Consider the following 13,832-nt stretch of genomic DNA (forward strand, 5'->3'; position numbering starts at 1 on the left):
GTAAATGTGGCTTTGCAGATCAACTCAATGGATATGAGTTTGAACAAACTCTGGGAGACAACAGAAGGACAGGGCAGCCTGGCATGCTGCAGTTCATGGGGTTGCAAAGAGTCAGACATGACTTAGCACCTAAACAACAACAATCTCTTGTCACGGCTATTTAACTTTTCCTTTGTAGTGCAAAAGCAGCCACGGATAATTCATGAGAGAGTAACCCTGGCTGCGTCCTAGTAAAACTTTATTTACGGCCAGCCAGATTCGGCATGCAGGCTGTAGTGTGTTGACCCTGTTCTAGACTACAAGCATTCAGTATAAGGGGAAATTTTCCCATTAAAGGATTGGGATTCATGCAGTGTAGTTGTGAAGGCTGGTGTTGAGAAATGTAGACTTCTGGATTTGTAGTTTTTTTTAAAGGCAGCTTTGCCTTCCACTTCCACAGTGTTCAGTGTTTAGTCACAGTTCTGATTATTTGAAAGTAATTTCATCAGCAGCACAAGATGATACCGGGAGGATTCAGTGCTGATGTTGGACTCCCAGAAGAACACCAGATGCATTGGAATGTCAGTCTGAACACATCAACTTAGACATGCTGCTTTTAAACTGAGTGTGACCAGCTTGGTCCTGGATGTCATGAGCTATACTGAATAAAGCCAATCATGTTGAATAGACTGTTCCTTTCCTTCTAGATTTTGCTTCCATATGGGTTGGAGTTCTTTATCACGAAGCTGTAACTTCCTTCTAAAGATGCTGTGGGTGTGCAGCTCATCACAATTACGGTGATGGATTTGGGCCCAGTAACTATGTTCCCTTCCTCATTTTGGCTCTGAAAGGATACATTGAAGACAGAAAGCTGCAGATGTGAGCCACCAAAATAAACGCGCCTGTGACAAAGCCGATGCTTCCTGTTTCTTGGTCGGGCTTAAATTCTTTACATCCAGACTGATGGTTAACTATCTAGGCAAGTGAATTGGAAATTGTTTATAAGCTAGAATGTGAATACCAGTCAAATATTCCCACGTTATTTTGTATCATTTCCTTTCTCTTCATTCTCCAAGGGGAGGGATGGTAACTGTGCCCATCTGAACGTTCTACTTTTACTGCCCAGTTTAAAGAGATAAAGCCTTGTTTGACATGTACAGTGTTTGCTTTTTTTTAATTTGTGATCAGGATTATGTAGTAGGGAGAGATACTAACCTCTTTACTAGGTGATTGAAAGGCAGTATTTAAGCATTTGTATTAAGACTTAATTTTCTTTGATTGGGTGAGTCAAACAACGGGGTAATGACATATCACATAAATTAAATATCTCGCTCTTGGAAACACATGGAAACCTCAAGTGCACATAGTAGGCCTTATGTACCTGAGCTTGTTTTTACAAGGAAAATTCACTGTCAAAACAACAGAGAAGAATGAATGAGAAATGAAGAAAATAAGGAATTGTAGTGAGACAGAGGGATGAAGACTGGTGTATATGTTCTCCCATCTGAGTCCAGTGGACTATAAGCTTCTAGGCACCATTAACTCATGTTAATGGAGTATATATAGTAGGGTCATGTGAATATATAGTTGTGTTTTTTTTTCCTTTAGTATTTTCCTCAGACTTGGAGGAAGAGTTGTGAAAAATGAGTGAAGTAAATAATACACACATATCAGCAAATACAGTAGTATTAACTTTACGTAGAAAATGGTTCACTTTTTCATGCGTGAGATTGCAGGGATTTAATGAAATCTCCCACAGCTTCTTAAGATAATGAGTGAGAAAGACCGAAGGAAACATGCAGGGCAGAATGTGAGGGTGCTGGAGAGGAGAGGAGAAGCTCCTCGCTGAGGCTTGCAGAGATAGATTGGTCTTCCTGGTAGAACTGCTGTACAAGCTGAGCACTGAAAGGTGAGGGGAGGTAGCGGGGTGCCAGGAGAAAGCAGGGAGATGCCTGCCCTGTGCAGAGCCTGGCCTGTTCAAAGGTAAGAAAGTATATATGTGAGTTTAGGGACTTCCCAGTAGTTCATTTTAACTAGAGTATAGGGACAGGGAGAGGAGAGTAGGTGAGAGGCAAGCCTTACAGGCAAAAACAGAGGCCTGCTCTTTTTTAGAGGGCTGTTTATTTATTTTGGCCTGCACAGGTCTTAGTTGTGGTCCGTGGGTTCTTCGCTGTTTCACTCCGGCTTCTCTCTCATGGACAGGATCAGTAGTTGCAGAAGGCCACATGTGGGCTCTTCGTTCCCTGACCAGATATTGAACCCACCCTCTGTGTTGGAAGGCAGATTCTTAATCACTGGGCCATCAAGGAAGTTCCAGGGCCCAGATCTTTTTTTTTTTTTTTTTATTTACTTTGGCCTGCATCAGGTCTTAGTTGTTGTCTGTGGGCTCTTCATTCTTTCACTCCGGCTTCTGTAATTGGACAGGCTCAGTAGTTGCAGTAATCTCACATATGCAGATGGCACCACCCTTATGGCAGAAAGTGAAGAGGAACTAAAAAGCCTCTTGATGAACATGAAAGAGGAGAGTGAAAAAGTTGGCTTAAAGCTCAACATGCAGAAAATGAAGATCATGTCATCTGGTCCCATCACTTCATGGGAAATAGATGGGGAAACAGTGTCAGACTTTATTTTTTTGGGCTCCAAAATCACTGCCAATGGTGATTGCAGCTATGAAATTAAAAGACGCTTACTCCTTGGAAGGAAAGTTATGACCAACCTACATAGCATATTCAAAAGCGGAGACATTACTTTGCCAACAAAGGTCCGTTTAGTCAAGGCTATGGTTTTTCCACTGGTCATGTATGGATGTGAGAGTTGGACTGTAAAGAAAGCTGAGAGCTGAAGAATTGATGCTTTTGAGCTGTGGTGTTGGAGAAGACTCTTGAGAGTCCCTTGGACTGCAAGGAGATCCAACCAGTCCATTCTAAAGGAGATCACCAACTCCTGGCATCACCGACTCGATGGACATGAATTTGAGTGAACTCCGGGAGTTGGTGATGGACAGGGAGGCCTAGTGTGCTGCAATTCATGGGGTCGCAAAGAGTTGGACACGACAGAGCGACTGAACTGAACAGTAGCTGCAGAATGCCACATGTGGTATCTTCGTTCCCTGACCAGAGGTTGAACCCACATTCTCTATGTTGGAAGGCAGATTCTAAATCACTGGGCCATCAATGAAGTTCCAGGGGCCAGATCTTGATAAATTTTATAAGCCATGTTAAAAAGATGAGGGTTTTTTGTTTGTTTTTAACCCCTGTCTGGCAAGTGGGATACCTTGAAGAGTTTTAAGCAGGGAAGTGATTCAGTTATATTTGATCACTATGGAATATATGGATGAAACATTGGGAGGAAGATAAGATTGGAAACAAGGTGATTGATTAAACCATTGGTATAAGCAAATGAGAGATGGTGGTATACATTTCTGAAATCTCCAGGAATTAGTGATTGTAGAATCCTTTGAAAAATAATATTCAAAATCAGAGTAAGGGAAAGGTAAGAGTTGTGACTGATGGTAAGATAGCTAACAATTTGCTATATATTCAGTTGCTCATTTATTGAGATAGAAAGCAGGGGGATTCAAACAGGTTTGGAAAGGGAGCAGATGAGTTAATGATGTCTTATTGAAGCCATTAACAGGTGCTTGGGAAGAGCCCTAAACTGAACATCAAGAAATGGAGCAAGAAATGAGGCTTGGGACTAGGTTGGGGGCTGCAGTGGTCTGTGAATCCTCTGTGTGAAACCAGATTTCCAGGTAAAGAATTTGTTGTTGTTTAATAACTAAGTTGTGTCCAACCCTTTGCAGCCCCATGTACTGCAGCACACCAGGCTTCCCTGTCCAGCCCTCACTGTCTCCTGGAGTTTGCTCAAACTCATGTCCATGGAGTCAGTGATGACATCCAACCATCTCATCCTCTGTCATCCCCTTCTCATCCTGCCTTCAGTCTTTCCCAGCATCAGTCTTTTCCAGTGAGTCGGCTCTTCGCATCAGGTGACCAAAGTATTGTAGCTTCAGCTTCAACAGCAGTCCATCCAATGAATATTCAGGGTTGATTTCCTTTAGGATTAACTGGTTTGATCTTGCTGTCCAGGGGACTCTCAAGAGTCTTCTCCAGCACCACAGTTCAAAAGTATCAGTTCTTCACTCAACCAACTCTCACATCCATACGTGAATACTGGAAAAATTATAGCTTTGACTAGACAGACCTTTGTCTGCAAAGTAATGTCTCTGCTTTTTAATATGCTGTTTAGGTTTGTCATAGCTTTTCTTCCAAAGAGCAAACATATTTTAATTTCATGGCTGCAGATAAGGAATTGTGACAGAATTTGAGCTGTAATTGAACGAAAACTCGAGGGAGGTGGAAAAGAACTATGAAACTAAATGGCCTTTGCTTTAGGCTGGGTAAGAGGAAGAGACAGTGTCTGTGGAAATGGAGGAAGAGGCTTGCAATAAAGCACCAGGGTGGATGATGGAACATGGCCACGATACGGGGGATTTCAACACAACTCTGAAGCAGATCTCCTTTGCTCAATGGCCCAGTACTTTCCCAGTCTCACCTTATACCTCCTTTCTTATGCTTATGTTCTTTTGCCAACCTGGATAGTTTGCAATTTCATGAATATATGAGCTTCATTTTTTTGTATTTTCTCCCTATATTTTTCCTTTGCCTTTACCTTAAATGCCCTTGTCCCAGTTAATCAAATACCAGTGAGCCTGGAAGAAAGTAAGAAAAGAGAACTTTTTCCTCTTGGTAAGCTTCACTTCAAAAGCCACCTTCCTACATCTTCTGCCCTTAGCCTGAAATCTGTTGTAGGGTATCTTCGTAGCTGGTTCTCACTTCTGGCTCCACTAAGCTTTAACCTCACTGACAGCATATGTCTCCATTTTCTCAGGTCTGTTTTCCTTCTTCTGTACCTGGTACTTTCTCAGTTAAAGATTTACTCATGCTTACTAGAGTCCAACAGACTGGAATCAGATCTATACTGTAGCACTTACTGGTTCTATTACCTGGAGTAATTTATTTCATCCTTTGAGCCTCAGTGACTTTCTGTGTAAAACATGTGATATGAAGGGTAAGTTAGGTCACACGTATCCTGTACTTACTGTGACGTTTGGTACACGACAGCTGCCATTACTGAGTGCTACTGCTAATGGCCGTGTGGATATTGGATTATAGGGGGCACGTCACATAATGCTTTCTTGTAACTAAAAGAGGACACCTGTACTAATGGATGTCCCAAGGTGTATGAATGAGGATATGTAGGTCCAAATGATGGATTCTGATCATTTTCCTGTATTTTTAGAAGAACTAGCAGATACCTGACATGTAACCAATGGAAGTCTGGTGGAAAATAAATCTGCAACATAAATAAATCTGCATAAACCCATTCTGCTTTATTTTGGATTAAAGCATATCCAAAATAGACCCCCCAGACCGCCCGCCCCCCCGCCTTTTAATCTACTAAACTGTATCAATTTGTTTCCCTATGACAAAGGGCCTGATGCCTCCCTCCCAATTTGGAATGTCAGGAATACTCGGGGAACTTTATGGCAGTGCTCTAGATAAGTAATATGCCTAAAAATTTTGTCAGTCTGATAATGAAAAGGCTCATCTGAATTTAAGTAGCGTTTAACAGCTTTTTTTCACATTTATATGCGGCAATGCCAATTCTTAAAGGGTTTTTTTTTTGAGATTTTATTTTACTTTATTTTTTCTTCATTGCATGAATTCTCTTTTGCTGTACTTGAGTAACTAATAAATTGGCTGTTTTCGGCTCTGAGTTACAAAATCCTGTTTTCCTCAGTTCAGGCAATAGACAGCACTGATTCCTATGGGCTGTCTCTTGCCCATCCTCCCCATGGACTTTTCTGTTTGGCTCAGTGTCTGTAGATACTCTCCATATCCTGAAAGTTTGGTTTCCAACATAATTATCTTGAAGTGAAAGCTGTTTGTGTTTTCCATCCATCCAGGCAGTTTCCCATTATAATACAGCTTCCACACTCGAGTACTACTGATCTCTTGTGTTGTTGAAAATGGTTGGTGATTAAAATCACCCTTTTTGCAAGCAGCTACCCACGGCTGCTCTCCACAGAGAATAATAAACTACTACAAAGAAATATTAAGATACCACTTAAGAGTACTAGAATTTTAACCACTTCATGTGTCTAAGGCACCAGAGCCTTTTCAGCCTCAAAATTGGTAACGGGCGGGCCTAGCTTAACTAGGTGCTCCCCTGGGGCCCAGGCCACCTCCTGCAGTGCAGCGTGAAACTTAACTGTAATTTGTTGTGACTGATCCCTAATGCAAGTGTTAACAGTGGCTACTTGCCATGAGTAGGGAAGTGAGAGTACGTGTTGTTTATCCCGACAAGAAGTGATACCAAAATGAGACTGGAGGTGTGATTCTAATTTGCACCTCCATTTCGTTTGCCTGGAGAAACTACATTTCTATGTCATTATTTCTGAATATATATAGTGACAGGAGAAGGCTTCCCAAATGCGCTGCTGACAGATGTGGCAGTCACACCATGCAGCGCCTCGTTTTGTTCATTCATACTTTCTTCAAACCATCGTGTGTTTTGGAGAAGGGGTCTGTACCAGCATTGCCCCAAATCTCATCCAAGTGGGCAATACGAGTAATAATGCCAGGGAGCATTTTGCAGCACTTTCATCATCCTGTACTTTTCTGTAATGTGACACTATGTTTTAGATTGTTTGTGCAAAATATCCTCCTGCTGCTGCTGCTAAGTCGCTTCAGTCGTGTCCGACTCTGTGTGACTCCATAGACGGCAGCCCACCAGGCTCCCCCGTCCCTGGGATTCTCCAGGCAAGAACACTGGAGCGGGTTTTCATTTCCTTGTCCAATGCATGAAAGTGAAAAGTGAAAGTGGAGTCGCTCAGTCGTGTCCGACTCTTCGCAACCCCACGGACTGCAGCCTACCAGGCTCCTCCGTCCATGGGATTTTCCAGGCAAGAGTACTGGAGTGGGGTGCCATTGCCTTCTCTGAATATCGTCCTAGAAAATGGGAAATAGTGAAGAATATATACGTGTGATAGAAAAGATAGTAGAAAATTTCTGACACTTTTAAGTGACCAGTTTTAGAGATTGCAAAAGTTTGTGCCATGGAATGCTAGCCCTGTAGAACATGACACTGTATGAAGAAGGTTCAGTGGTAAAACATTAAAGATGTAGAACACCCGTCTAAATATTAAAGACTCTGGGAAATTCAGCAGAGGAGCATCCCAGTTAACTTCTGTTTCACTCTGAACGTCTTGTATTTATTCTTGTACTTATTTGCTCAGAGAAAACTTGTTATGCCCCACTTAATAAATTATACTTTTGAAAACACCAGCCTGTTCTGATTGTCAGGATAGATAGACATTTTTGTCACATGAACCAGCTTTTGTGACCCTGCGTTCTTTGACAGACTAGTAGTGAGTTCAGGAGTTGATGCAAAGTACAGCAATTTTTCAGTAAGAATATTCATGACAAAAAAAGAATATTCATAACATTGCCATTATTATTATTTTTACTGCTGCAGTTGACTTTAAACAGCTCTGTCCTAAAGAAAACCAAAGTGTAAGTTCAGGGAATAAAGTATAGTTGGCGTCACGGTGTGAGACCGTTGTATTTCTCCCTCATGCAATTGAGGAGAGAGGGACAAGTCCTTCGAGAAAGCTAATCTTAGCAGCTGTGGGAGGCTTCCTGAGTCGAATGCCGAGGAATGCTTTTACCCTGTAGCCGTACTTATTAGAAAGCCATGTTGGAGGTTTTCAGGCAAATGGAGACATTCCTTCATTTCTAGCTCTTACCCGTGTTCTGTGGAAATAAAGCTTTAGGAGATGTAAGATCGATTAATGCCCTCCTTCCCTTTGTGACTTTCAGCAATAGCTCACAAATATGTACTTTGAGTCAAATAAAGAAGTATTGTATAAAAATAACTTGAATACAAACTGAACCATATTGCCTTGTAAAAATGCAGGGCTGGAAAATATCATTCTGTTGAATCAAAAGCAGCTCCAGCGTCACTGGCCAGCCCTGAATCATGTTAGAGTGTGACCCACATAATTGGTTTCCTGTTGTCATACGACAGACATAGCACCCCAACATTCTATCAGAGAGCTGAAAAGTAAACAGCCTGCATGACAGTGTCTGGAGCTAGGGAAATAATGCTTGCAATTTTGCCGTCGTTGCTGTTTCGAAGTTTGCACCTCAAGGTGCTGCTTTGGGAAGAAAACTAAAGTCAAAGGGAAAGTGCCCAGGTCTAAGTTAGCCATTAGATCCAGGATCTTTTTCAAGAGATCTCGGGGAAGCATTGCCAATGATACTCCCGTTTGCCTATGTGAGTAGAAAGTTGGGCAAGTCTAAAAATAAATGCCTGGTTTTTCCCAAACTTAGACTCTTTGCAGCATGAAATTCACACTGGAAAAGTGAAAGGATTAAGCCTCTTTCAGTAGAGCAGATAGAGGGATCTTCCTACATAGAAGGAAAATTCTTGTACAGGAAATGGACACATTTCACAGTCCAATCCCATCCATGTTCTCCATTAAAGAACGAGGTGAGCAGGATTCTATCCCAGGCACACACAGGCCTGAAGATCTTTTGGTAGAAGATAGTTCTAGCAAAGGAAGATTTCCCAGGACCCAGATCCCAGAGTTACTGGCAGGTTTCAGATAACTGTGTCTGGCCTTATTGGGGAACTCTCGGGTGGAGGGAGACAAACTCACATAACTAGGGCCGACAGGTTATTTTATCTTCAATTAAGTTGTAACATGCCCTGAGATCAGATTGTTCTACTTAAATTAAACATGTTCTTTCTCTTGCAGTTTGTGAAGCAGGAGAGAGGCTCAGGGGATGGGTGGGACCACAGCAGTTAGAAGCTTGTCAGCTTCATCACTAACCAACCACAAACAAATCAGAACGTACACAACCTGCTTTCACTCTGCTCACTGTTTCAGCTTGAGCTTTCCTCACAGGCCGAGGTGAGGACTAGGAAGCAAGCGCTGACTGGGTGGAACCTGCCAAAAGTAGCTGTAAGTCATTGGGTGAAATGATTTTTGCTAGTAGAATATGATGTAAAGCCAGTGGGTGTTCAAATTCTCCTTTTCGAGGTGGAGACTGTCTCCTCCTGGGCTGTGTGCACTGCTGAAGGTCTGGGTAGCTTGTTTCTTGTTCCCAGCTCCTGGCAGTGTACGTAAGAGATCTGCTGAATGAATCAACTCTCATGCTTGATTTCCTCATTGTCTTGGTGGCCTCTCCTGATCAGATTGGCAGGGGAGAAAATGAAAGCATATGAGTCTGGGACATGATTCTTGTCCTGCCCTTGGACTGGACTTTACATCTTCAAATTCCCCAACCTTCATAATCCTGCCAGCCAATGTAGATTCTGTTTCTCTGGAGACCCCTGCCTAACACAGAGGGCACTCTGCTGTCCTCAGTCTGGTGATTTGAATGTTCATCTCATTCCCAAAACACCCTCACTGACATACCCAGGATGTTACTTGACCAGTTGTCTGGGTAGGGTACCCTGTGGCCCAGTTAGTTGACACATAAAACTTGAACATCACACTGGGTCATAGACTAGGAGAGGAGTACACATAAGTTTGGAGAGAAAGAAAGGCATGGGCTCATGCAGGGTTTATTCTGAAAGTACTGGGAGCGGGGTTGTTGAAGGCGCCTATTACACAGGGAGTATATATAATACATGTATCTCCTTTCCAAGCCCCTCACTCACATTTCAAGTTTGGGTGGAGGTCGCTTTGAAGGTATGAGGCAGGATGATGGGAGGTGGAGACACGTGGACTCAGTGGAGGAAGATGAGGAAGGTTTGAGTTTGGGGAAGGTGTGACCAAGTCTCTAGAGCAAGGCTCTGCTTTGCATTCTCCAAGGTACGATGCTGAACGTGATAGTTGTCTCATTCCCAGACAGGTTTCAGCAAACTACAGCCCATACCTTTTTGATGGCCTGCAAGTAAACAATGTCCTTTACATTTTTATATGGTTGAAAAAAAGACCAAAGAATACAGTTGACCCTTGAACAAAGCAGAGGTGAGGAGTGCTGACCCTCTATGTCATCCGAAATCCCCATATAGGCATGTATTTTGTGACCTGTTACAAATTATGTGAAATTCAAATTTCAGTGCCCACAGAGAGTCTTATGGGAACATTTGCATAGTGTCTGTAGATGCCTTTGCCCTAGAATGGCAGAGTTGAGTAGCTCCAGCCGAGGCCGTGGCCTGCAAGACCTGAATTATATATGGTCGGGCCTGTTACAGAGTTTGATGATCCCATGCTAGCGGTCTCTGGAAAAACATGTTAGCATTCATCCGTCCATCTTACCTAACCCTGAGACACCTCTTGGCAGGAGCATTGTCAGAGGTGTGAATTTTTCTGTCTTTGCTGTCTGTGGACTGAAGAAAGCCAGCCTTAAAGGGAAGGGGCACTTTGTTCGCCAGCATTAGTGCCTTGACCCACTCTAGCAGCCAATTAAGGCAGCTTCAGAAATTGAACAGATTATAGAGGTGGTGACCAAGGATCATAATAAGCACAGCTGCCTCTGTCCTGGAAGAGACTGGCAGGCCAGGGCTCCAGGAAAAACAAACCAGAGGGCGCTGGCTGCCCTGATGGTGGAGGGACTAGGTGTCAGATGTGAGGCAGAAAAGGTGCCTGATGGTAGCTCAAACCTAACCCTTTTCATTTTTGAATTCTGCAGAGATTATCTTCCAGTTCATTCAGCTGTTGGCCGCCTGCGAGATGAAGTTGTGTGTTAGGCGTCCAGCTTTTGCCTCCATACAGGACTGGTCCTCAGTAGGGATCTTGCAGAGCCCCTAGAGCAGAACCCACCCCACCTGCTTTTCAGATACAAAGGGCACTATTCCTGAGTCCCTTGGGGATAGGCACTGCACCTGTGTGGTGCATATGCTTTCACAGGAATGAGTTTGACACGAAGTTTTCTTCATTTGGGGGGAGATAACTGCACCTTTATGGTTGGGACACAGTTTCCTAAAACTAGCATGGCTCAAAATTGACCTTATCAGAATATGTTTCTATAAATCTGAGCGTGACTTCATGAATTGCCACCTCAGAAGCACAGAATGGCACTTTGGTTTGCAGGGGAGGGGTCCTTGCCCTAATTTTTTCTAAGGCTCCAGGGGTTTGAGGGGATTTTGCAAGGCTGTTTCCTTGTCTATGAAGAGGCCCAGCTCAGGGCCACAGGCCACTTCTTGAGGCCAGTGGCGGACCATCCACACTGCCTTTGTGCTCTCTGCAAAGTCATCTGAGAAGCACTTTTCTGGGCTCCACGTGTGCAAGCTCTGCTGGTGAACTTTTAGTGATACAAGAGGGAGAGCCCTGCCCTCAGAGAAATGGCATTAGAGCTTTAAAAGGCTGAGACTGTCTAAATAGGACCCAGGCTTAACCCTGAAGCCAGAGAAGGGAGGCTTCCCTATACAGGTCTTGAGGCTGGTCGGGGCAGCTGAAAATTCTCAGACTTGGTGAAATTGACAACACAGTGCCACGTAAATGCTCCTCAGTAAAAAGTATTTAGTCTTCCTTTTTCGTTTAACTTCCTGTTTTCTATCTTCTTGACCTCATGTTCCATCTTGCCTTTGCTTATACTTCCTGGAGAAATCTGAAAAGAATACTGAATAGGAAGCATTCTTTAAAAAAAAAATTATTCTGCTGTTCCAGCATTATTTTTTCATACTATGCTAATCGTTTCTGAATACGTTGTACAGATGGTAGGTTGTATTTTTGCGGAGGGTTTTTTTTTTTTTCAAGCCAAGTTCATAGACATGATCTTGAATTTGTAATGCTGTATTCCTAAGTGTCTTTTTTGGCTGTCAAAATAGTGCTGTCTTTAAAAAGTACAATGTAGATACTCTGGGTAGCACTGATTATATCTGCTTTCTTTATAAAAAAAAAAAAATCTTTTCCCCTTATTATAAAAGAAACATTTATTATAGAAAATTGGGAAAAGGGGAGAAGTAAACAGAGGGATAATAAATTGGTTTAAGTATCACCCACCAGAAGAACCACCTCCTTTTTCTTATCCTCCCACCCCCTTTTCTTTTTTTTTTGGTCATACGATGAGCAACATAATACACATTCATTCAGTTCCATCTTAACTGTATGTGTCAGATATGCCTGGAACAAAATACCTGGCTTGGAGAACGGATTAATTGAACAAAACAGCTGGCTTGGAGAACAGATTAATTGTATGCAGTTTGGATGATAGAAATAATATGGGTTTTAGGGACATAGAGATCTGGATTTGAATTCAAGAATTGGAGTTAATGTGTTCTTGGGAAATCACTTGCCTGCATTTTAACTGTAAATTAGGCAAATGGTATTTTGGAGAGGTACTGCATGAAGGGCCTCAGCTATTGCCAGCCTCAGAACTAGGGGGTCCACCTAGTCCGTGTGATGGCCCTCACCTCCTGACTGCCTACTGCGTGCAGACCCGGCTCAGGGGCGAATTTGCATTCTAAAGGGTCACGTGAAAAATATTTTAGGCTTTGAGGACTAAGGGCAAAATCAAGGATATAATGCAGATGCTTATGTAATCATTTAAAATATAGCCGTTAAAGAATATAAAAAGACAGCATTCCTAGGTCACAGTCCCATCCAGACAGGCAGTGGCCTGTAAAGCCATGTTCACATATTGTGAAGTAGTCACACTTCTGATAAATCCAGAGCCGGGGGTGGGGGTGGGGGTGGGGGGTGGGTGCCAGTCTGCACGCCTCTAGTGCCTGCAGGTCGGTCACTGTAATCCGAGTAACCACCAGGACCACCTTTCCGTTGATCTGTCGGCTCTGCTCTGTGTCTGTCTTGGTTGCACACGCCCGCTTGCTCTTCCTCTACCCTGCCCTCATTCTTGAACCCACCAAGCGCTTGTTGTCCTCTGGACCTTTTCATTGGAGGTCTCTCATTATGGAGTGCCCTGCCCCCAAGTGCCTGGCAGACTCCTAATCCCTCAGGTTTCAGTTCAGACGTTAACCTTATCTGGAGAATGCTGCTTAAAATACTTACCCTGCTGCCCCAGACATTCTGTCACACCATTCTTTACCTTCACACTCTTTCCTTCCTCTTCACTTCTTAGCGTTCATCACATTCTATAATTGTGTTGTCTCTGCTTCCTGGATTGTCTGCTTCTGCCCAGTAGGACACAATCCCTTCCTCAAGGGTAAAATCAGGACCAGTTTCTTTTCGTTGATAAACTCTCAGGGTCAGAAGAGTGTTGAACAGAATAGGTGCTTAGTAAGTATTTGACAGATGCCTTTACTTGTCTCGATGTCTGTCCTTATTTTTAGAAATCAGCTTACATTTTCAGTGTGGGCTTGCCTGATTCTAAGTGCAGGTAGTGGGTCTCTTACGGTACCCAGTTCTTTCCCTTTGTGGCTACAAAAATCACCTATCATTTGATAAGCCCAGCATCAGAAAAGGATCCGTTTCCTCTCCTGTGGAAGGAGGTATGAGGTGTGAGTTTCATGAATCCAGAACGGCCAGGATTCCTGCATGAGATAGAACCTCAGCCTCAGCAAGAAAAGGGAAATTGCGTAGGAAGAAACTTCATTTTGCTGTCTTTTTTAAAAAAAATAATTTTATTGACTTCTTTTGGCTGTGCTGGGTCTTTATTGTGTAGTGCAGGCTTAGCTGTGGTTGTGGTGAGCAGAGGCTACTCTAGTTGCGGTTCATGGCTTCTTACTGCAGTGGCCTCTCTTCTTGTGGAGCATGGCCTCTAGGGCTTACCGGCTTCAGTAGTTGCAATTCCAGGACTCAGTAGTTGTGGTACGCGGGCCTAGTTGTTCCGCAGCATGTGGAATCCTCCCAGACCAGGATCAAGCCCATGACTCCT

The sequence above is a fragment of the Bos grunniens genome, chromosome 8 (assembly GCF_055505025.1).
Source record: "Bos grunniens cultivar Pamir isolate PY7600 chromosome 8, Bosgru_T2T1.0, whole genome shotgun sequence".
Lineage (NCBI taxonomy): Eukaryota > Metazoa > Chordata > Mammalia > Artiodactyla > Bovidae > Bos > Bos grunniens.